Below are 23,462 nucleotides of genomic sequence, written 5' to 3' on the forward strand. Positions count from 1 at the left end.
TGATCATATTTGCTATGATTAGGCAATTTGAGTAAGTGTTTAAGGCTTACGGCCTCACCAGCTTGAGAACGCCCAATCTCATCTGACCTTGGAAGCTAAGCAAGTTTGGGCCTGGGTAGTACTAAGGTGGGACCCTACCTAGGAATACCAGGTGCTGTAAGCTTTTCTTGCATCACTTTAATTTACTTTCAAGCTAACATGCTCAAATGTGAAGTGCAGTGATTAATAAAAAAAACTATCTGTTAGCACCTGGGAATAGCAGATGCTGTAAGTTTTTTTTGCATCACTTTCATTTACTCTCCAACTCACATGCCTGAATGTGAAGTGCAGTGATTCATCAAAAAACTGTCTGTTAGTGCCTCCGTATACCAGATGTTGTAAGCTTTTATTGCATCATTTAATTTACATTCAAGATAACATTCTAGAATGTCAAGTGCAGGGATTAATAAAAAAAATTGTCAGATTGGTCTTTGATCATATTTGCTATTATTAGGCAATTTGAGTAAGTGTTTAAGGCTTACGGCCACACCAGCTTGAGAACGCCCAATCTCATCTGACCTTGGAAGCTAAACAAGTTTGGGCCTGGATAGTACTGAGGTGGGACCCTACCTAGGAATACCAGGTGCTGTAAGCTTTTCTTGCATCACTTTAATTTACTTTCAAGCTGACATGCTCAAATGTGAAGTGCAGTGATTAATAAAAAAAACTATCTGTTAGCACCTGGGAATAGCAGATGCTGTAAGTTTTTTTTGCATCACTTTCATTTACTCTCCAACTCACATGCCTGAATGTGAAGTGCAGTTATTCATCAAAAACTATCTGTTAGCACCTTGGACTACGAGATGCTGTAAGCTTCTCTTGAATCACTTTAATTTACTGTCAAGATGACATGCTAGGATGTGAAATGCAGTGATTAATTAAAAAAACTATCTGTTAGCACCTGGGAATAGCAGATGCTGTAAGTTTTTGTTGCATCACTTTACTTTAATCTGCAACTGACAAGCTTGTATGTGAAGTGTACAGATTAAATAGAAATATTTTAGTACCAGGGAATAGCAGGTGCTGTAAGATTGTATTGCATCCCTTTAATTTATGTTCAAGCTATCATGTTCAAATTTGAAGTGCAGTGAATAATTAACTCAAACTATCTGTTAGCACCTGGGAATAGCAGATGCTGTAAGTTTTTTTTGCATCACTTTCATTTACTCTCCAACTCACATGCCTGAATGTGAAGTGCAGTGATTCATCAAAAAACTGTCTGTTAGTGCCTCCGTATACCAGATGTTGTAAGCTTTTATTGCATCATTTAATTTACAATCAAGATAACATTCTAGAATGTCAAGTGCAGGGATTAATAAAAAAAATTGTCAGATTGGTCTTTGATCATATTTGCTATGATTAGGCAATTTGAGTAAGTGTTTAAGGCTTACGGCCACACCAGCTTGAGAAAGTGCAATCTCATCTGACCTTGGAAGCTAAGCAAGTTTGGGCCTGGATAATACTGAGGTGGGACTCTACCTAGGAATACCAGGTGCTGTAAGCTTTTCTTGCATCACTTTAATTTACTTTCAAGCTGACATGCTCAAATGTGAAGTGCAGTGATTAATAAAAAAAACTATCTGTTAGCACCTGGGAATAGCAGATGCTGTAAGTTTTTTTTGCATCACTTTCATTTACTCTCCAACTCACATGCCTGAATGTGAAGTGCAGTTATTCATCAAAAACTATCTGTTAGCACCTTGGACTACGAGATGCTGTAAGCTTCTCTTGAATCACTTTAATTTACTGTCAAGATGACATGCTAGGATGTGAAATGCAGTGATTAATTAAAAAAACTATCTGTTAGCACCTGGGAATAGCAGATGCTGTAAGTTTTTGTTGCATCACTTTACTTTAATCTGCAACTGACAAGCTTGTATGTGAAGTGTACAGATTAAATAGAAATATTTTAGTACCAGGGAATAGCAGGTGCTGTAAGATTGTATTGCATCCCTTTAATTTATGTTCAAGCTATCATGTTCAAATTTGAAGTGCAGTGAATAATTAACTCAAACTATCTGTTAGCACCTGGGAATAGCAGATGCTGTAAGTTTTTTTTGCATCACTTTCATTTACTCTCCAACTCACATGCCTGAATGTGAAGTGCAGTGATTCATCAAAAAACTGTCTGTTAGTGCCTCCGTATACCAGATGTTGTAAGCTTTTATTGCATCATTTAATTTACAATCAAGATAACATTCTAGAATGTCAAGTGCAGGGATTAATAAAAAAAATTGTCAGATTGGTCTTTGATCATATTTGCTATGATTAGGCAATTTGAGTAAGTGTTTAAGGCTTACGGCCACACCAGCTTGAGAAAGTGCAATCTCATCTGACCTTGGAAGCTAAGCAAGTTTGGGCCTGGATAATACTGAGGTGGGACTCTACCTAGGAATACCAGGTGCTGTAAGCTCTTCTTGCATCACTTTAATTTACTTTCAAGCTGACATGCTCAAATGTGAAGTGCAGTGATTAATAAAAAAAAACTATCTGTTAGCACCTGGGAATAGCCGATGCTGTAAGTTTTTTTTGCATCACTTTCATTTACTCTCCAACTCACATGCCTGAATGTGAAGTGCAGTTATTCATCAAAAATCTATCAGTTAGCACCTTGGACTACGAGATGCTGTTAAGCTTCTCTTGCATCACTTTAATTTACTTTCAAGATGACATGCTAGGATGTGAAGTGCAGTGATTAATTAAAAAAACTATCTGTTAGCACCTGGGAATAGCAGATGCTGTAAGTTTTTGTTGCATCACTTTACTCTAATCTGCAACTGACAAGCTTGTATGTGAAGTGTACAGATTAAATAGAAATCTTTTAGTACCAGGGAATAGCAGGTGCTGTAAGACTGTATTCCATCCCTTTAATTTATGTTCAAGCTATCATGTTCAAATTTGAAGTGCAGTGAATAATTAACTCAAACTATCTGTTAGCACCTGGGAATAGCAGATGCTGTAAGTTTTTTTTGCATCACTTTCATTTACTCTCCAACTCACATGCCTGAATGTGAAGTGCAGTGATTCATCAAAAAACTGTCTGTTAGTGCCTCCGTATACCAGATGTTGTAAGCTTTTATTGCATCATTTAATTTACATTCAAGATAACATTCTAGAATGTCAAGTGCAGGGATTAATAAAAAAAATTGTCAGATTGGTCTTTGATCATATTTGCTATTATTAGGCAATTTGAGTAAGTGTTTAAGGCTTACGGCCACACCAGCTTGAGAACGCCCAATCTCATCTGACCTTGGAAGCTAAACAAGTTTGGGCCTGGATAGTACTGAGGTGGGACCCTACCTAGGAATACCAGGTGCTGTAAGCTTTTCTTGCATCACTTTAATTTACTTTCAAGCTGACATGCTCAAATGTGAAGTGCAGTGATTAATAAAAAAAACTATCTGTTAGCACCTGGGAATAGCAGATGCTGTAAGTTTTTTTTGCATCACTTTCATTTACTCTCCAACTCACATGCCTGAATGTGAAGTGCAGTTATTCATCAAAAACTATCTGTTAGCACCTTGGACTACGAGATGCTGTAAGCTTCTCTTGAATCACTTTAATTTACTGTCAAGATGACATGCTAGGATGTGAAATGCAGTGATTAATTAAAAAAACTATCTGTTAGCACCTGGGAATAGCAGATGCTGTAAGTTTTTGTTGCATCACTTTACTTTAATCTGCAACTGACAAGCTTGTATGTGAAGTGTACAGATTAAATAGAAATATTTTAGTACCAGGGAATAGCAGGTGCTGTAAGATTGTATTGCATCCCTTTAATTTATGTTCAAGCTATCATGTTCAAATTTGAAGTGCAGTGAATAATTAACTCAAACTATCTGTTAGCACCTGGGAATAGCAGATGCTGTAAGTTTTTTTTGCATCACTTTCATTTACTCTCCAACTCACATGCCTGAATGTGAAGTGCAGTGATTCATCAAAAAACTGTCTGTTAGTGCCTCCGTATACCAGATGTTGTAAGCTTTTATTGCATCATTTAATTTACATTCAAGATAACATTCTAGAATGTCAAGTGCAGGGATTAATAAAAAAAATTGTCAGATTGGTCTTTGATCATATTTGCTATGATTAGGCAATTTGAGTAAGTGTTTAAGGCTTACGGCCACACCAGCTTGAGAACGTCCAATCTCATCTGACCTTGGAAGCTAAGCAAGTTTGGGCCTGGATAGTACTGAGGTGGGACTCTACCTAGGAATACCAGGTGCTGTAAGCTCTTCTTGCATCACTTTAATTTACTTTCAAGCTGACATGCTCAAATGTGAAGTGCAGTGATTAATAAAAAAAAAACTATCTGTTAGCACCTGGGAATAGCCGATGCTGTAAGTTTTTTTTGCATCACTTTCATTTACTCTCCAACTCACATGCCTGAATGTGAAGTGCAGTTATTCATCAAAAATCTATCTGTTAGCACCTTGGACTACGAGATGCTGTAAGCTTCTCTTGCATCACTTTAATTTACTTTCAAGATGACATGCTAGGATGTGAAGTGCAGTGATTAATTAAAAAAACTATCTGTTAGCACCTGGGAATAGCAGATGCTGTAAGTTTTTGTTGCATCACTTTACTTTAATCTGCAACTGACAAGCTTGTATGTGAAGTGTACAGATTAAATAGAAATATTTTAGTACCAGGGAATAGCAGGTGCTGTAAGACTGTATTCCATCCCTTTAATTTATGTTCAAGCTATCATGTTCAAATTTGAAGTGCAGTGAATAATTAACTCAAACTATCTGTTAGCACCTGGGAATAGCAGATGCTGTAAGTTTTTTTTGCATCACTTTCATTTACTCTCCAACTCACATGCCTGAATGTGAAGTGCAGTGATTCATCAAAAAACTGTCTGTTAGTGCCTCCGTATACCAGATGTTGTAAGCTTTTATTGCATCATTTAATTTACATTCAAGATAACATTCTAGAATGTCAAGTGCAGGGATTAATAAAAAAATTGTCAGATTGGTCTTTGATCATATTTGCTATGATTAGGCAATTTGAGTAAGTGTTTAAGGCTTACAGCCTCACCAGCTTGAGAACGCCCAATCTCATCTGACCTTGGAAGCTAAGCAAGTTTGGGCCTGGGTAGTACTAAGGTGGGACCCTACCTAGGAATACCAGGTGCTGTAAGCTTTTCTTGCATCACTTTAATTTACTTTCAAGCTAACATGCTCAAATGTGAAGTGCAGTGATTAATAAAAAAAAACTATCTGTTAGCACCTGGGAATAGCCGATGCTGTAAGTTTTTTTTGCATCACTTTCATTTACTCTCCAACTCACATGCCTGAATGTGAAGTGCAGTTATTCATCAAAAATCTATCTGTTAGCACCTTGGACTACGAGATGCTGTAAGCTTCTCTTGCATCACTTTAATTTACTTTCAAGATGACATGCTAGGATGTGAAGTGCAGTGATTAATTAAAAAAACTATCTGTTAGCACCTGGGAATAGCAGATGCTGTAAGTTTTTGTTGCATCACTTTACTTTAATCTGCAACTGACAAGCTTGTATGTGAAGTGTACAGATTAAATAGAAATATTTTAGTACCAGGGAATAGCAGGTGCTGTAAGACTGTATTCCATCCCTTTAATTTATGTTCAAGCTATCATGTTCAAATTTGAAGTGCAGTGAATAATTAACTCAAACTATCTGTTAGCACCTGGGAATAGCAGATGCTGTAAGTTTTTTTTGCATCACTTTCATTTACTCTCCAACTCACATGCCTGAATGTGAAGTGCAGTGATTCATCAAAAAACTGTCTGTTAGTGCCTCCGTATACCAGATGTTGTAAGCTTTTATTGCATCATTTAATTTACATTCAAGATAACATTCTAGAATGTCAAGTGCAGGGATTAATAAAAAAATTGTCAGATTGGTCTTTGATCATATTTGCTATGATTAGGCAATTTGAGTAAGTGTTTAAGGCTTACGGCCTCACCAGCTTGAGAACGCCCAATCTCATCTGACCTTGGAAGCTAAGCAAGTTTGGGCCTGGGTAGTACTAAGGTGGGACCCTACCTAGGAATACCAGGTGCTGTAAGCTTTTCTTGCATCACTTTAATTTACTTTCAAGCTAACATGCTCAAATGTGAAGTGCAGTGATTAATAAAAAAAACTATCTGTTAGCACCTGGGAATAGCAGATGCTGTAAGTTTTTTTTGCATCACTTTCATTTACTCTCCAACTCACATGCCTGAATGTGAAGTGCAGTGATTCATCAAAAAACTGTCTGTTAGTGCCTCCGTATACCAAATGTTGTAAGCTTTTATTGCATCATTTAATTTACATTCAAGATAACATTCTAGAATGTCAAGTGCAGGGATTAATAAAAAAAATTGTCAGATTGGTCTTTGATCATATTTGCTATTATTAGGCAATTTGAGTAAGTGTTTAAGGCTTACGGCCACACCAGCTTGAGAACGCCCAATCTCATCTGACCTTGGAAGCTAAACAAGTTTGGGCCTGGATAGTACTGAGGTGGGACCCTACCTAGGAATACCAGGTGCTGTAAGCTTTTCTTGCATCACTTTAATTTACTTTCAAGCTGACATGCTCAAATGTGAAGTGCAGTGATTAATAAAAAAAACTATCTGTTAGCACCTGGGAATAGCAGATGCTGTAAGTTTTTTTTGCATCACTTTCATTTACTCTCCAACTCACATGCCTGAATGTGAAGTGCAGTTATTCATCAAAAACTATCTGTTAGCACCTTGGACTACGAGATGCTGTAAGCTTCTCTTGAATCACTTTAATTTACTGTCAAGATGACATGCTAGGATGTGAAATGCAGTGATTAATTAAAAAAACTATCTGTTAGCACCTGGGAATAGCAGATGCTGTAAGTTTTTGTTGCATCACTTTACTTTAATCTGCAACTGACAAGCTTGTATGTGAAGTGTACAGATTAAATAGAAATATTTTAGTACCAGGGAATAGCAGGTGCTGTAAGATTGTATTGCATCCCTTTAATTTATGTTCAAGCTATCATGTTCAAATTTGAAGTGCAGTGAATAATTAACTCAAACTATCTGTTAGCACCTGGGAATAGCAGATGCTGTAAGTTTTTTTTGCATCACTTTCATTTACTCTCCAACTCACATGCCTGAATGTGAAGTGCAGTGATTCATCAAAAAACTGTCTGTTAGTGCCTCCGTATACCAGATGTTGTAAGCTTTTATTGCATCATTTAATTTACAATCAAGATAACATTCTAGAATGTCAAGTGCAGGGATTAATAAAAAAAATTGTCAGATTGGTCTTTGATCATATTTGCTATGATTAGGCAATTTGAGTAAGTGTTTAAGGCTTACGGCCACACCAGCTTGAGAAAGTGCAATCTCATCTGACCTTGGAAGCTAAGCAAGTTTGGGCCTGGATAATACTGAGGTGGGACTCTACCTAGGAATACCAGGTGCTGTAAGCTCTTCTTGCATCACTTTAATTTACTTTCAAGCTGACATGCTCAAATGTGAAGTGCAGTGATTAATAAAAAAAAACTATCTGTTAGCACCTGGGAATAGCCGATGCTGTAAGTTTTTTTTGCATCACTTTCATTTACTCTCCAACTCACATGCCTGAATGTGAAGTGCAGTTATTCATCAAAAATCTATCAGTTAGCACCTTGGACTACGAGATGCTGTTAAGCTTCTCTTGCATCACTTTAATTTACTTTCAAGATGACATGCTAGGATGTGAAGTGCAGTGATTAATTAAAAAAACTATCTGTTAGCACCTGGGAATAGCAGATGCTGTAAGTTTTTGTTGCATCACTTTACTCTAATCTGCAACTGACAAGCTTGTATGTGAAGTGTACAGATTAAATAGAAATCTTTTAGTACCAGGGAATAGCAGGTGCTGTAAGACTGTATTCCATCCCTTTAATTTATGTTCAAGCTATCATGTTCAAATTTGAAGTGCAGTGAATAATTAACTCAAACTATCTGTTAGCACCTGGGAATAGCAGATGCTGTAAGTTTTTTTTGCATCACTTTCATTTACTCTCCAACTCACATGCCTGAATGTGAAGTGCAGTTATTCATCAAAAACTATCTGTTAGCACCTTGGACTACGAGATGCTGTAAGCTTCTCTTGAATCACTTTAATTTACTGTCAAGATGACATGCTAGGATGTGAAATGCAGTGATTAATTAAAAAAACTATCTGTTAGCACCTGGGAATAGCAGATGCTGTAAGTTTTTGTTGCATCACTTTACTTTAATCTGCAACTGACAAGCTTGTATGTGAAGTGTACAGATTAAATAGAAATATTTTAGTACCAGGGAATAGCAGGTGCTGTAAGATTGTATTGCATCCCTTTAATTTATGTTCAAGCTATCATGTTCAAATTTGAAGTGCAGTGAATAATTAACTCAAACTATCTGTTAGCACCTGGGAATAGCAGATGCTGTAAGTTTTTTTTGCATCACTTTCATTTACTCTCCAACTCACATGCCTGAATGTGAAGTGCAGTGATTCATCAAAAAACTGTCTGTTAGTGCCTCCGTATACCAGATGTTGTAAGCTTTTATTGCATCATTTAATTTACATTCAAGATAACATTCTAGAATGTCAAGTGCAGGGATTAATAAAAAAAATTGTCAGATTGGTCTTTGATCATATTTGCTATGATTAGGCAATTTGAGTAAGTGTTTAAGGCTTGCGGCCACACCAGCTTGAGAAAGTGCAATCTCATTTGACCTTGGAAGCTAAGCAAGTTTGGGCCTGGATAGTACTGAGGTGGGACTCTACCTAGGAATACCAGGTGCTGTAAGCTCTTCTTGCATCACTTTAATTTACTTTCAAGCTGACATGCTCAAATGTGAAGTGCAGTGATTAATAAAAAAAAACTATCTGTTAGCACCTGGGAATAGCCGATGCTGTAAGTTTTTTTTGCATCACTTTCATTTACTCTCCAACTCACATGCCTGAATGTGAAGTGCAGTTATTCATCAAAAATCTATCTGTTAGCACCTTGGACTACGAGATGCTGTAAGCTTCTCTTGCATCACTTTAATTTACTTTCAAGATGACATGCTAGGATGTGAAGTGCAGTGATTAATTAAAAAAACTATCTGTTAGCACCTGGGAATAGCAGATGCTGTAAGTTTTTGTTGCATCACTTTAGTCTAATCTGCAACTGACAAGCTTGTATGTGAAGTGTACAGATTAAATAGAAATATTTTAGTACCAGGGAATAGCAGGTGCTGTAAGACTGTATTCCATCCCTTTAATTTATGTTCAAGCTATCATGTTCAAATTTGAAGTGCAGTGAATAATTAGTGCCTCCGTATACCAGCTCCGTATTGTAAGCTTTTATTGCATCATTTAATTACATTCAAGATAACATTCTAGAATGTCAAGTGCAGGGATTAATAAAAAAAATTGTCAGATTGGTCTTTGATCATATTTGCTATGATTAGGCAATTTGAGTAAGTGTTTAAGGCTTACGGCCACACCAGCTTGAGAATGCCCAATCTCATCTGACCTTGGAAGCTAAGCAAGTTTGGGCCTGGATAGTACTGAGGTGGGACTCTACCTAGGAATACCAGGTGCTGTAAGCTCTTCTTGCATCACTTTAATTTACTTTCAAGCTGACATGCTCAAATGTGAAGTGCAGTGATTAATAAAAAAAAACTATCTGTTAGCACCTGGGAATAGCCGATGCTGTAAGTTTTTTTTGCATCACTTTCATTTACTCTCCAACTCACATGCCTGAATGTGAAGTGCAGTTATTCATCAAAAATCTATCTGTTAGCACCTTGGACTACGAGATGCTGTTAAGCTTCTCTTGCATCACTTTAATTTACTTTCAAGATGACATGCTAGGATGTGAAGTGCAGTGATTAATTAAAAAAACTATCTGTTAGCACCTGGGAATAGCAGATGCTGTAAGTTTTTGTTGCATCACTTTACTCTAATCTGCAACTGACAAGCTTGTATGTGAAGTGTACAGATTAAATAGAAATCTTTTAGTACCAGGGAATAGCAGGTGCTGTAAGACTGTATTCCATCCCTTTAATTTATGTTCAAGCTATCATGTTCAAATTTGAAGTGCAGTGAATAATTAACTCAAACTATCTGTTAGCACCTGGGAATAGCAGATGCTGTAAGTTTTTTTTGCATCACTTTCATTTACTCTCCAACTCACATGCCTGAATGTGAAGTGCAGTGATTCATCAAAAAACTGTCTGTTAGTGCCTCCGTATACCAGATGTTGTAAGCTTTTATTGCATCATTTAATTTACATTCAAGATAACATTCTAGAATGTCAAGTGCAGGGATTAATAAAAAAAATTGTCAGATTGGTCTTTGATCATATTTGCTATGATTAGGCAATTTGAGTAAGTGTTTAAGGCTTACGGCCACACCAGCTTGAGAAAGTGCAATCTCATTTGACCTTGGAAGCTAAGCAAGTTTGGGCCTGGATAGTACTGAGGTGGGACTCTACCTAGGAATACCAGGTGCTGTAAGCTCTTCTTGCATCACTTTAATTTACTTTCAAGCTGACATGCTCAAATGTGAAGTGCAGTGATTAATAAAAAAAAACTATCTGTTAGCACCTGGGAATAGCCGATGCTGTAAGTTTTTTTTGCATCACTTTCATTTACTCTCCAACTCACATGCCTGAATGTGAAGTGCAGTTATTCATCAAAAATCTATCTGTTAGCACCTTGGACTACGAGATGCTGTAAGCTTCTCTTGCATCACTTTAATTTACTTTCAAGATGACATGCTAGGATGTGAAGTGCAGTGATTAATTAAAAAAACTATCTGTTAGCACCTGGGAATAGCAGATGCTGTAAGTTTTTGTTGCATCACTTTAGTCTAATCTGCAACTGACAAGCTTGTATGTGAAGTGTACAGATTAAATAGAAATATTTTAGTACCAGGGAATAGCAGGTGCTGTAAGATTGTATTGCATCCCTTTAATTTATGTTCAAGCTATCATGTTCAAATTTGAAGTGCAGTGAATAATTAGTGCCTCCGTATACCAGCTCCGTATTGTAAGCTTTTATTGCATCATTTAATTAAATTCAAGATAACATTCTAGAATGTCAAGTGCAGGGATTAATAAAAAAAATTGTCAGATTGGTCTTTGATCATATTTGCTATGATTAGGCAATTTGAGTAAGTGTTTAAGGCTTACGGCCACACCAGCTTGAGAATGCCCAATCTCATCTGACCTTGGAAGCTGAGCAAGTTTGGTCCTGGATAGTAATGAGGTGGGACCCTACCTAGGAATACCAGGTGCTGTAAGCTTTTCTTGCATCACTTTAATTTACTTTCAAGCTAACATGCTCAAATGTGAAGTGCAGTGATTAATAAAAAAAACCATCTGTTAGCACCTGGGAATAGCCGATGCTGTAAGTTTTTTTTGCATCACTTTCATTTACTCTCCAACTCACATGCCTGAATGTGAAGTGCAGTGATTCATCAAAAAACTATCTGTTAGCACCTTGGACTACGAGATGCTGTAAGCTTCTCTTGCATCACTTTAATTTACTGTCAAGATGACATGCTAGGATGTGAAATGCAGTGATTAATTAAAAAAACTATCTGTTGGCACCTGGGAATAGCAGATGCTGTAAGTTTTTGTTGAATCACTTAAATTTAATCTGCAACTGACAAGCTTGTATGTGAAGTGTACAGATTAAATAGAAATATTTTAGTACCAGGGAATAGCAGGTGCTGTAAGATTGTATTGCATCCCTTTAATTTATGTTCAAGCTATCATGTTCAAATTTGAAGTGCAGTGAATAATTAACTCAAACTATCTGTTAGCACCTCGGAATAGCAGATGCTGTAAGTTTTTTTTGCATCACTTTCATTTACTCTCCAACTCACATGCCTGAATGTGAAGTGCAGTGATTCATCAAAAAACTGTCTGTTAGTGCCTCCGTATACCAGATGTTGTAAGCTTTTATTGCATCATTTAATTTACATTCAAGATAACAGTCTAGAATGTCAAGTGCAGGGATTAATAAAAAAAATTGTCAGATTGGTCTTTGATCATATTTGCTATGATTAGGCAATTTGAGTAAGCGTATAAGGTTTACGGCCACACCAGCTTGAGAACGCCCAATCTCATCTGACCTTGGAAGCTAAGCAAGTTTGGGCCTGGATAGTACTGAGGTGGGACCCTACCTAGGAATACCAGGTGCTGTAAGCTTTTCTTGCATCACTTTAATTTACTTTCAAGCTGACATGCTCAAATGTGAAGTGCAGTGATTAATAAAAAAAACTATCTGTTAGCACCTGGGAATAGCCGATGCTGTAAGTTTTTTTTGCATCACTTTCATTTACTCTCCAACTCACATGCCTGAATGTAAAGTGCAATGATTCATCAAAAAACTGTCTGTTAGTGCCTCCGTATACCAGATGTTGTAAGCTTTTATTGCATCATTTAATTTACATTCAAGATAACATTCTAGAATGTCAATTGCAGGGATTAATAAAAAAAATTGTCAGATTGGTCTTTGATCATATTTGCTATGATTAGGCAATTAGAGTAAGTGTTTAAGGCTTACGGCCACACCAGCTTGAGAATGCCCAATCTCATCTGACCTTGGAAGCTAAGCAAGTTTGGGCCTGGATAGTACTGAGGTGGGACCCTACCTAGGAATACCAGGTGCTGTAAGCTTTTCTTGCATCACTTTAATTTACTTTCAAGCTAACATGCTCAAATGTGAAGTGCAGTGATTAATAAAAAAAACTATCTGTTAGCACCTGGGAATAGCAGATGCTGTAAGTTTTTTTTGCATCACTTTCATTTACTCTCCAACTCACATGCCTGAATGTGAAGTGCAGTGATTCATCAAAAAACTATCTGTTAGCACCTTGGACTACGAGATGCTGTAAGCTTCTCTTGCATCACTTTAATTTACTGTCAAGATGACATGCTAGGATGTGAAATGCAGTGATTGATTAAAAAAACTATCTGTTGGCAACTGGGAATAGCAGATGCTGTAAGTTTTTGTTGAATCACTTTAATTTAATCTGCTACTGACAAGCTTGTATGTGAAGTGTACAGATTAAATAGAAATCTTTTAGTACCAGGGAATAGCAGGTGCTGTAAGATTGTATTGCATCCCTTTAATTTATGTTCAAGCTATCATGTTCAAATTTGAAGTGCAGTGAATAATTAGTGCCTCCGTATACCAGCTCCGTATTGTAAGCTTTTATTGCATCATTTAATTACATTCAAGATAACATTCTAGAATGTCAAGTGCAGGGAGTAATAAAAAAAATTGTCAGATTGGTCTTTGATCATATTTGCTATGATTAGGCAATTTGAGTAAGTGTTTAAGGCTTACGGCCACACCAGCTTGAGAACGCCCAATCTCATCTGACCTTGGAAGCTAAGCAAGTTTGGGCCTGGATAGTACTGAGGTGGGACTCTACCTACTAATACCAGGTGCTGTAAGCTTTTCTTGCATCACTTTAATTTACTTTCAAGCTGACATGCTCAAATGTGAAGTGCAGTGATTAATAAAAAAAAACTATCTGTTAGCACCTGGGAATAGCCGATGCTGTAAGTTTTTTTTGCATCACTTTCATTTACTCTCCAACTCACATGCCTGAATGTGAAGTGCAGTTAGTCATCAAAAATCTATCTGTTAGCACCTTGGACTACGAGATGCTGTAAGCTTCTCTTGCATCACTTTAATTTACTTTCAAGATGACATGCTAGGATGTGAAGTGCAGTGATTAATTAAAAAAACTATCTGTTAGCACCTGGGAATAGCAGATGCTGTAAGTTTTTGTTGCATCACTTTACTTTAATCTGCAACTGACAAGCTTGTATGTGAAGTGTACAGATTAAATAGAAATATTTTAGTACCAGGGAATAGCAGGTGCTGTAAGACTGTATTCCATCCCTTTAATTTATGTTCAAGCTATCATGTTCAAATTTGAAGTGCAGTGAATAATTAACTCAAACTATCTGTTAGCACCTGGGAATAGCAGATGCTGTAAGTTTTTTTTGCATCACTTTCATTTACTCTCCAACTCACATGCCTGAATGTGAAGTGCAGTGATTCATCAAAAAACTGTCTGTTAGTGCCTCCGTATACCAGATGTTGTAAGCTTTTATTGCATCATTTAATTTACATTCAAGATAACATTCTAGAATGTCAAGTGCAGGGATTAATAAAAAAAATTGTCAGATTGGTCTTTGATCATATTTGCTATGATTAGGCAATTTGAGTAAGTGTTTAAGGCTTATGGCCACACCAGCTTGAGAACGCCCAACCTCATCTGACCTTGGAAGCTAAGCAAGTTTGGGCCTGGATAGTACTGAGGTGGGACCCTACCTAGGAATACCAGGTGCTGTAAGCTTTTCTTGCATCACTTTAATTTACTTTCAAGCTGACATGCTCAAATGTGAAGTGCAGTGATTAATAAAAAAAACTATCTGTTAGCACCTGGGAATAGCCGATGCTGTAAGTTTTTTTTGCATCACTTTCATTTACTCTCCAACTCACATGCCTGAATGTGAAGTGCAGTGATTCATCAAAAACTATCTGTTAGCACCTTGGACTACGAGATGCTGTAAGCTTCTCTTGAATCACTTTAATTTATTGTCAAGATGACATGCTAGGATGTGAAATGCAGTGATTAATTAAAAAAACTATCTGTTAGCACCTGGGAATAGCAGATGCTGTAAGTTTTTGTTGCATCACTTTACTTTAATCTGCAACTGACAAGCTTGTATGTGAAGTGTACAGATTAAATAGAAATATTTTAGTACCAGGGAATAGCAGGTGCTGTAAGATTGTATTGCATCCCTTTAATGTATGTTCAAGCTATCATGTTCAAATTTGAAGTGCAGTGAATAATTAACTCAAACTATCTGATAGCACCTGGGAATAGCAGATGCTGTACATTTTTTTTGCATCACTTTCATTTACTCTCCAACTCACATGCCTGAATGTGAAGTGCAGTGATTCATCAAAAAACTGTCTGTTAGTGCCTCCGTATACCAGATGTTGTAAGCTTTTATTGCATCATTTAATTTACATTCAAGATAACATTCTAGAATGTCAAGTGCAGGGATTAATAAAAAAAATTGTCAGATTGGTCTTTGATCATATTTGCTATGATTAGGCAATTTGAGTAAGTGCTTAAGGCTTACGGCCACACCAGCTTGAGAACGCCCAATCTCATCTTACCTTGGAAGGTAAGCAAGTTTGGGCCTGGATAGTACTGAGGTGGGGCTCTACCTAGGAATACCAGGTGCTGTAAGCTTTTCTTGCATCACTTTAATTTACTTTCAAGCTGACATGCTCAAATGTGAAGTGCAGTGATTAATAAAAAAAACTATCTGTTAGCACCTGGGAATAGCAGATGCTGTAAGTTTTTTTTGCATCACTTTCATTTACTCTCCAACTCACATGCCTGAATGTGAAGTGCAGTGATTCATCAAAAAACTGTCTGTTAGTGCCTCCGTATACCAGATGTTGTAAGCTTTTATTGCATCATTTAATTTACATTCAAGATAACATTCTAGAATGTCAAGTGCAGGGATTAATAAAAAAAATTGTCAGATTGGTCTTTGATCATATTTGCTATTATTAGGCAATTTGAGTAAGTGTTTAAGGCTTACGGCCACACCAGCTTGAGAACGCCCAATCTCATCTGACCTTGGAAGCTAAACAAGTTTGGGCCTGGATAGTACTGAGGTGGGACCCTACCTAGGAATACCAGGTGCTGTAAGCTTTTCTTGCATCACTTTAATTTACTTTCAAGCTGACATGCTCAAATGTGAAGTGCAGTGATTAATAAAAAAAAACTATCTGTTAGCACCTGGGAATAGCAGATGCTGTAAGTTTTTTTTGCATCACTTTCATTTACTCTCCAACTCACATGCCTGAATGTGAAGTGCAGTTATTCATCAAAAACTATCTGTTAGCACCTTGGACTACGAGATGCTGTAAGCTTCTCTTGAATCACTTTAATTTACTGTCAAGATGACATGCTAGGATGTGAAATGCAGTGATTAATTAAAAAAACTATCTGTTAGCACCTGGGAATAGCAGATGCTGTAAGTTTTTGTTGCATCACTTTACTTTAATCTGCAACTGACAAGCTTGTATGTGAAGTGTACAGATTAAATAGAAATATTTTAGTACCAGGGAATAGCAGGTGCTGTAAGATTGTATTGCATCCCTTTAATTTATGTTCAAGCTATCATGTTCAAATTTGAAGTGCAGTGAATAATTAACTCAAACTATCTGTTAGCACCTGGGAATAGCAGATGCTGTAAGTTTTTTTTGCATCACTTTCATTTACTCTCCAACTCACATGCCTGAATGTGAAGTGCAGTTATTCATCAAAAATCTATCTGTTAGCACCTTGGACTACGAGATGCTGTTAAGCTTCTCTTGCATCACTTTAATTTACTTTCAAGATGACATGCTAGGATGTGAAGTGCAGTGATTAATTAAAAAAACTATCTGTTAGCACCTGGGAATAGCAGATGCTGTAAGTTTTTGTTGCATCACTTTACTCTAATCTGCAACTGACAAGCTTGTATGTGAAGTGTACAGATTAAATAGAAATCTTTTAGTACCAGGGAATAGCAGGTGCTGTAAGACTGTATTCCATCCCTTTAATTTATGTTCAAGCTATCATGTTCAAATTTGAAGTGCAGTGAATAATTAACTCAAACTATCTGTTAGCACCTGGGAATAGCAGATGCTGTAAGTTTTTTTTGCATCACTTTCATTTACTCTCCAACTCACATGCCTGAATGTGAAGTGCAGTGATTCATCAAAAAACTGTCTGTTAGTGCCTCCGTATACCAGATGTTGTAAGCTTTTATTGCATCATTTAATTTACATTCAAGATAACATTCTAGAATGTCAAGTGCAGGGATTAATAAAAAAAATTGTCAGATTGGTCTTTGATCATATTTGCTATGATTAGGCAATTTGAGTAAGTGTTTAAGGCTTACGGCCACACCAGCTTGAGAAAGTGCAATCTCATTTGACCTTGGAAGCTAAGCAAGTTTGGGCCTGGATAGTACTGAGGTGGGACTCTACCTAGGAATACCAGGTGCTGTAAGCTCTTCTTGCATCACTTTAATTTACTTTCAAGCTGACATGCTCAAATGTGAAGTGCAGTGATTAATAAAAAAAAACTATCTGTTAGCACCTGGGAATAGCCGATGCTGTAAGTTTTTTTTGCATCACTTTCATTTACTCTCCAACTCACATGCCTGAATGTGAAGTGCAGTTATTCATCAAAAATCTATCTGTTAGCACCTTGGACTACGAGATGCTGTAAGCTTCTCTTGCATCACTTTAATTTACTTTCAAGATGACATGCTAGGATGTGAAGTGCAGTGATTAATTAAAAAAACTATCTGTTAGCACCTGGGAATAGCAGATGCTGTAAGTTTTTGTTGCATCACTTTAGTCTAATCTGCAACTGACAAGCTTGTATGTGAAGTGTACAGTTTAAATAGAAATATTTTAGTACCAGGGAATAGCAGGTGCTGTAAGACTGTATTCCATCCCTTTAATTTATGTTCAAGCTATCATGTTCAAATTTGAAGTGCAGTGAATAATTAGTGCCTCCGTATACCAGCTCCGTATTGTAAGCTTTTATTGCATCATTTAATTACATTCAAGATAACATTCTAGAATGTCAAGTGCAGGGATTAATAAAAAAAATTGTCAGATTGGTCTTTGATCATATTTGCTATGATTAGGCAATTTGAGTAAGTGTTTAAGGCTTACGGCCACACCAGCTTGAGAATGCCCAATCTCATCTGACCTTGGAAGCTAAGCAAGTTTGGTCCTGGATAGTACTGAGGTGGGACCCTACCTAGGAATACCAGGTGCTGTAAGCTTTTCTTGCATCACTTTAATTTACTTTCAAGCTAACATGCTCAAATGTGAAGTGCAGTGATTAATAAAAAAAACCATCTGTTAGCACCTGGGAATAGCCGATGCTGTAAGTTTTTTTTGCATCACTTTCATTTACTCTCCAACTCACATGCCTGAATGTGAAGTGCAGTGATTCATCAAAAAACTATCTGTTAGCACCTTGGACTACGAGATGCTGTAAGCTTCTCTTGCATCACTTTAATTTACTGTCAAGATGACATGCTAGGATGTGAAATGCAGTGATTAATTAAAAAAACTATCTGTTGGCACCTGGGAATAGCAGATGCTGTAAGTTTTTGTTGAATCACTTAAATTTAATCTGCAACTGACAAGCTTGTATGTGAAGTGTACAGATTAAATAGAAATATTTTAGTACCAGGGAATAGCAGGTGCTGTAAGATTGTATTGCATCCCTTTAATTTATGTTCAAGCTATCATGTTCAAATTTGAAGTGCAGTGAATAATTAACTCAAACTATCTGTTAGCACCTCGGAATAGCAGATGCTGTAAGTTTTCTTTGCATCACTTTCATTTACTCTCCAACTCACATGCCTGAATGTGAAGTGCAGTGATTCATCAAAAAACTGTCTGTTAGTGCCTCCGTATACCAGATGTTGTAAGCTTTTATTGCATCATTTAATTTACATTCAAGATAACAGTCTAGAATGTCAAGTGCAGGGATTAATAAAAAAAATTGTCAGATTGGTCTTTGATCATATTTGCTATGATTAGGCAATTTGAGTAAGCGTGTAAGGTTTATGGCCACACCAGCTTGAGAACGCCCAATCTCATCTGACCTTGAAAGCTAAGCAAGTTTGGGCCTGGATAGTACTGAGGTGGGACCCTACCTAGGAATACCAGGTGCTGTAAGCTTTTCTTGCATCACTTTAATTTACTTTCAAGCTGACATGCTCAAATGTGAAGTGCAGTGATTAATAAAAAAAACTATCTGTTAGCACCTGGGAATAGCCGATGCTGTAAGTTTTTTTTGCATCACTTTCATTTACTCTCCAACTCACATGCCTGAATGTGAAGTGCAGTGATTCATCAAAAACTATCTGTTAGCACCTTGGACTACGAGATGCTGTAAGCTTCTCTTGAATCACTTTAATTTATTGTCAAGATGACATGCTAGGATGTGAAATGCAGTGATTAATTAAAAAAACTATCTGTTAGCACCTGGGAATAGCAGATGCTGTAAGTTTTTGTTGCATCACTTTACTTTAATCTGCAACTGACAAGCTTGTATGTGAAGTGTACAGATTAAATAGAAATATTTTAGTACCAGGGAATAGCAGGTGCTGTAAGATTGTATTGCATCCCTTTAATGTATGTTCAAGCTATCATGTTCAAATTTGAAGTGCAGTGAATAATTAACTCAAACTATCTGATAGCACCTGGGAATAGCAGATGCTGTACATTTTTTTTGCATCACTTTCATTTACTCTCCAACTCACATGCCTGAATGTGAAGTGCAGTGATTCATCAAAAAACTGTCTGTTAGTGCCTCCGTATACCAGATGTTGTAAGCTTTTATTGCATCATTTAATTTACATTCAAGATAACATTCTAGAATGTCAAGTGCAGGGATTAATAAAAAAAATTGTCAGATTGGTCTTTGATCATATTTGCTATGATTAGGCAATTTGAGTAAGTGTTTAAGGCTTACGGCCACACCAGCTTGAGAACGTCCAATCTCATCTGACCTTGGAAGCTAAGCAAGTTTGGGCCTGGATAGTACTGAGGTGGGACTCTACCTAGGAATACCAGGTGCTGTAAGCTCTTCTTGCATCACTTTAATTTACTTTCAAGCTGACATGCTCAAATGTGAAGTGCAGTGATTAATAAAAAAAAACTATCTGTTAGCACCTGGGAATAGCCGATGCTGTAAGTTTTTTTTGCATCACTTTCATTTACTCTCCAACTCACATGCCTGAATGTGAAGTGCAGTTATTCATCAAAAATCTATCTGTTAGCACCTTGGACTACGAGATGCTGTAAGCTTCTCTTGCATCACTTTAATTTACTTTCAAGATGACATGCTAGGATGTGAAGTGCAGTGATTAATTAAAAAAACTATCTGTTAGCACCTGGGAATAGCAGATGCTGTAAGTTTTTGTTGCATCACTTTAGTCTAATCTGCAACTGACAAGCTTGTATGTGAAGTGTACAGATTAAATAGAAATATTTTAGTACCAGGGAATAGCAGGTGCTGTAAGACTGTATTCCATCCCTTTAATTTATGTTCAAGCTATCATGTTCAAATTTGAAGTGCAGTGAATAATTAGTGCCTCCGTATACCAGCTCCGTATTGTAAGCTTTTATTGCATCATTTAATTACATTCAAGATAACATTCTAGAATGTCAAGTGCAGGGATTAATAAAAAAAATTGTCAGATTGGTCTTTGATCATATTTGCTATGATTAGGCAATTTGAGTAAGTGTTTAAGGCTTACGGCCACACCAGCTTGAGAATGCCCAATCTCATCTGACCTTGGAAGCTAAGCAAGTTTGGTCCTGGATAGTACTGAGGTGGGACCCTACCTAGGAATACCAGGTGCTGTAAGCTTTTCTTGCATCACTTTAATTTACTTTCAAGCTAACATGCTCAAATGTGAAGTGCAGTGATTAATAAAAAAAACCATCTGTTAGCACCTGGGAATAGCCGATGCTGTAAGTTTTTTTTGCATCACTTTCATTTACTCTCCAACTCACATGCCTGAATGTGAAGTGCAGTGATTCATCAAAAAACTATCTGTTAGCACCTTGGACTACGAGATGCTGTAAGCTTCTCTTGCATCACTTTAATTTACTGTCAAGATGACATGCTAGGATGTGAAATGCAGTGATTAATTAAAAAAACTATCTGTTGGCACCTGGGAATAGCAGATGCTGTAAGTTTTTGTTGAATCACTTAAATTTAATCTGCAACTGACAAGCTTGTATGTGAAGTGTACAGATTAAATAGAAATATTTTAGTACCAGGGAATAGCAGGTGCTGTAAGATTGTATTGCATCCCTTTAATTTATGTTCAAGCTATCATGTTCAAATTTGAAGTGCAGTGAATAATTAACTCAAACTATCTGTTAGCACCTCGGAATAGCAGATGCTGTAAGTTTTTTTTGCATCACTTTCATTTACTCTCCAACTCACATGCCTGAATGTGAAGTGCAGTGATTCATCAAAAAACTGTCTGTTAGTGCCTCCGTATACCAGATGTTGTAAGCTTTTATTGCATCATTTAATTTACATTCAAGATAACAGTCTAGAATGTCAAGTGCAGGGATTAATAAAAAAAATTGTCAGATTGGTCTTTGATCATATTTGCTATGATTAGGCAATTTGAGTAAGCGTATAAGGTTTACGGCCACACCAGCTTGAGAACGCCCAATCTCATCTGACCTTGGAAGCTAAGCAAGTTTGGGCCTGGATAGTACTGAGGTGGGACCCTACCTAGGAATACCAGGTGCTGTAAGCTTTTCTTGCATCACTTTAATTTACTTTCAAGCTGACATGCTCAAATGTGAAGTGCAGTGATTAATAAAAAAAACTATCTGTTAGCACCTGGGAATAGCCGATGCTGTAAGTTTTTTTTGCATCACTTTCATTTACTCTCCAACTCACATGCCTGAATGTGAAGTGCAGTGATTCATCAAAAACTATCTGTTAGCACCTTGGACTACGAGATGCTGTAAGCTTCTCTTGAATCACTTTAATTTATTGTCAAGATGACATGCTAGGATGTGAAATGCAGTGATTAATTAAAAAAACTATCTGTTAGCACCTGGGAATAGCAGATGCTGTAAGTTTTTGTTGCATCACTTTACTTTAATCTGCAACTGACAAGCTTGTATGTGAAGTGTACAGATTAAATAGAAATATTTTAGTACCAGGGAATAGCAGGTGCTGTAAGATTGTATTGCATCCCTTTAATTTATGTTCAAGCTATCATGTTCAAATTTGAAGTGCAGTGAATAATTAACTCAAACTATCTGTTAGCACCTGGGAATAGCAGATGCTGTAAGTTTTTTTTGCATCACTTTCATTTACTCTCCAACTCACATGCCTGAATGTGAAGTGCAGTGATTCATCAAAAAACTGTCTGTTAGTGCCTCCGTATACCAGATGTTGTAAGCTTTTATTGCATCATTTAATTTACAATCAAGATAACATTCTAGAATGTCAAGTGCAGGGATTAATAAAAAAAATTGTCAGATTGGTCTTTGATCATATTTGCTATGATTAGGCAATTTGAGTAAGTGTTTAAGGCTTACGGCCACACCAGCTTGAGAAAGTGCAATCTCATCTGACCTTGGAAGCTAAGCAAGTTTGGGCCTGGATAATACTGAGGTGGGACTCTACCTAGGAATACCAGGTGCTGTAAGCTCTTCTTGCATCACTTTAATTTACTTTCAAGCTGACATGCTCAAATGTGAAGTGCAGTGATTAATAAAAAAAAACTATCTGTTAGCACCTGGGAATAGCCGATGCTGTAAGTTTTTTTTGCATCACTTTCATTTACTCTCCAACTCACATGCCTGAATGTGAAGTGCAGTTATTCATCAAAAATCTATCAGTTAGCACCTTGGACTACGAGATGCTGTTAAGCTTCTCTTGCATCACTTTAATTTACTTTCAAGATGACATGCTAGGATGTGAAGTGCAGTGATTAATTAAAAAAACTATCTGTTAGCACCTGGGAATAGCAGATGCTGTAAGTTTTTGTTGCATCACTTTACTCTAATCTGCAACTGACAAGCTTGTATGTGAAGTGTACAGATTAAATAGAAATCTTTTAGTACCAGGGAATAGCAGGTGCTGTAAGACTGTATTCCATCCCTTTAATTTATGTTCAAGCTATCATGTTCAAATTTGAAGTGCAGTGAATAATTAACTCAAACTATCTGTTAGCACCTGGGAATAGCAGATGCTGTAAGTTTTTTTTGCATCACTTTCATTTACTCTCCAACTCACATGCCTGAATGTGAAGTGCAGTGATTCATCAAAAAACTGTCTGTTAGTGCCTCCGTATACCAGATGTTGTAAGCTTTTATTGCATCATTTAATTTACATTCAAGATAACATTCTAGAATGTCAAGTGCAGGGATTAATAAAAAAAATTGTCAGATTGGTCTTTGATCATATTTGCTATTATTAGGCAATTTGAGTAAGTGTTTAAGGCTTACGGCCACACCAGCTTGAGAACGCCCAATCTCATCTGACCTTGGAAGCTAAACAAGTTTGGGCCTGGATAGTACTGAGGTGGGACCCTACCTAGGAATACCAGGTGCTGTAAGCTTTTCTTGCATCACTTTAATTTACTTTCAAGCTGACATGCTCAAATGTGAAGTGCAGTGATTAATAAAAAAAACTATCTGTTAGCACCTGGGAATAGCAGATGCTGTAAGTTTTTTTTGCATCACTTTCATTTACTCTCCAACTCACATGCCTGAATGTGAAGTGCAGTTATTCATCAAAAACTATCTGTTAGCACCTTGGACTACGAGATGCTGTAAGCT

General features: G+C 36.9%; 28 pseudogenes; all 28 read left to right on the plus strand.

Moving 5' to 3' along the window:
* The first annotated feature begins 44 nt into the window (after positions 1 to 44).
* LOC145647054 (5S ribosomal RNA) lies at positions 45 to 163 on the plus strand (annotated as a pseudogene).
* Positions 164 to 515: 352 nt separating this feature from the next.
* LOC145647189 (5S ribosomal RNA) lies at positions 516 to 634 on the plus strand (annotated as a pseudogene).
* A 790-nt stretch (positions 635 to 1,424) lies between these two features.
* LOC145644542 (5S ribosomal RNA) lies at positions 1,425 to 1,543 on the plus strand (annotated as a pseudogene).
* Positions 1,544 to 2,333: 790 nt separating this feature from the next.
* On the plus strand, positions 2,334 to 2,452 carry LOC145644543 (5S ribosomal RNA; annotated as a pseudogene).
* A 793-nt stretch (positions 2,453 to 3,245) lies between these two features.
* On the plus strand, positions 3,246 to 3,364 carry LOC145647190 (5S ribosomal RNA; annotated as a pseudogene).
* A 790-nt stretch (positions 3,365 to 4,154) lies between these two features.
* LOC145647801 (5S ribosomal RNA) lies at positions 4,155 to 4,273 on the plus strand (annotated as a pseudogene).
* A 792-nt stretch (positions 4,274 to 5,065) lies between these two features.
* On the plus strand, positions 5,066 to 5,184 carry LOC145647264 (5S ribosomal RNA; annotated as a pseudogene).
* Positions 5,185 to 5,975: 791 nt separating this feature from the next.
* On the plus strand, positions 5,976 to 6,094 carry LOC145647055 (5S ribosomal RNA; annotated as a pseudogene).
* A 352-nt stretch (positions 6,095 to 6,446) lies between these two features.
* Positions 6,447 to 6,565, plus strand: LOC145647191 (5S ribosomal RNA; annotated as a pseudogene).
* A 790-nt stretch (positions 6,566 to 7,355) lies between these two features.
* On the plus strand, positions 7,356 to 7,474 carry LOC145644544 (5S ribosomal RNA; annotated as a pseudogene).
* Positions 7,475 to 8,705: 1,231 nt separating this feature from the next.
* LOC145644145 (5S ribosomal RNA) lies at positions 8,706 to 8,824 on the plus strand (annotated as a pseudogene).
* Positions 8,825 to 9,492: 668 nt separating this feature from the next.
* LOC145647173 (5S ribosomal RNA) lies at positions 9,493 to 9,611 on the plus strand (annotated as a pseudogene).
* A 793-nt stretch (positions 9,612 to 10,404) lies between these two features.
* Positions 10,405 to 10,523, plus strand: LOC145643642 (5S ribosomal RNA; annotated as a pseudogene).
* Positions 10,524 to 11,191: 668 nt separating this feature from the next.
* On the plus strand, positions 11,192 to 11,310 carry LOC145644723 (5S ribosomal RNA; annotated as a pseudogene).
* A 791-nt stretch (positions 11,311 to 12,101) lies between these two features.
* LOC145647077 (5S ribosomal RNA) lies at positions 12,102 to 12,220 on the plus strand (annotated as a pseudogene).
* Positions 12,221 to 12,572: 352 nt separating this feature from the next.
* Positions 12,573 to 12,691, plus strand: LOC145647351 (5S ribosomal RNA; annotated as a pseudogene).
* Positions 12,692 to 13,358: 667 nt separating this feature from the next.
* On the plus strand, positions 13,359 to 13,477 carry LOC145649858 (5S ribosomal RNA; annotated as a pseudogene).
* A 792-nt stretch (positions 13,478 to 14,269) lies between these two features.
* Positions 14,270 to 14,388, plus strand: LOC145649075 (5S ribosomal RNA; annotated as a pseudogene).
* Positions 14,389 to 15,178: 790 nt separating this feature from the next.
* LOC145650461 (5S ribosomal RNA) lies at positions 15,179 to 15,297 on the plus strand (annotated as a pseudogene).
* A 352-nt stretch (positions 15,298 to 15,649) lies between these two features.
* Positions 15,650 to 15,768, plus strand: LOC145647193 (5S ribosomal RNA; annotated as a pseudogene).
* Positions 15,769 to 16,999: 1,231 nt separating this feature from the next.
* LOC145643643 (5S ribosomal RNA) lies at positions 17,000 to 17,118 on the plus strand (annotated as a pseudogene).
* Positions 17,119 to 17,786: 668 nt separating this feature from the next.
* LOC145649350 (5S ribosomal RNA) lies at positions 17,787 to 17,905 on the plus strand (annotated as a pseudogene).
* Positions 17,906 to 18,696: 791 nt separating this feature from the next.
* LOC145649540 (5S ribosomal RNA) lies at positions 18,697 to 18,815 on the plus strand (annotated as a pseudogene).
* Positions 18,816 to 19,605: 790 nt separating this feature from the next.
* On the plus strand, positions 19,606 to 19,724 carry LOC145647802 (5S ribosomal RNA; annotated as a pseudogene).
* A 668-nt stretch (positions 19,725 to 20,392) lies between these two features.
* On the plus strand, positions 20,393 to 20,511 carry LOC145649351 (5S ribosomal RNA; annotated as a pseudogene).
* A 791-nt stretch (positions 20,512 to 21,302) lies between these two features.
* On the plus strand, positions 21,303 to 21,421 carry LOC145647080 (5S ribosomal RNA; annotated as a pseudogene).
* Positions 21,422 to 22,211: 790 nt separating this feature from the next.
* Positions 22,212 to 22,330, plus strand: LOC145644545 (5S ribosomal RNA; annotated as a pseudogene).
* Positions 22,331 to 23,123: 793 nt separating this feature from the next.
* On the plus strand, positions 23,124 to 23,242 carry LOC145647194 (5S ribosomal RNA; annotated as a pseudogene).
* Positions 23,243 to 23,462: the final 220 nt, after the last annotated feature.

This window comes from Electrophorus electricus, chromosome 13 (assembly GCF_041902795.1).
Source record: "Electrophorus electricus isolate QZ-2024a chromosome 13, ASM4190279v1, whole genome shotgun sequence".
NCBI classification, from domain to species: domain Eukaryota; kingdom Metazoa; phylum Chordata; class Actinopteri; order Gymnotiformes; family Gymnotidae; genus Electrophorus; species Electrophorus electricus.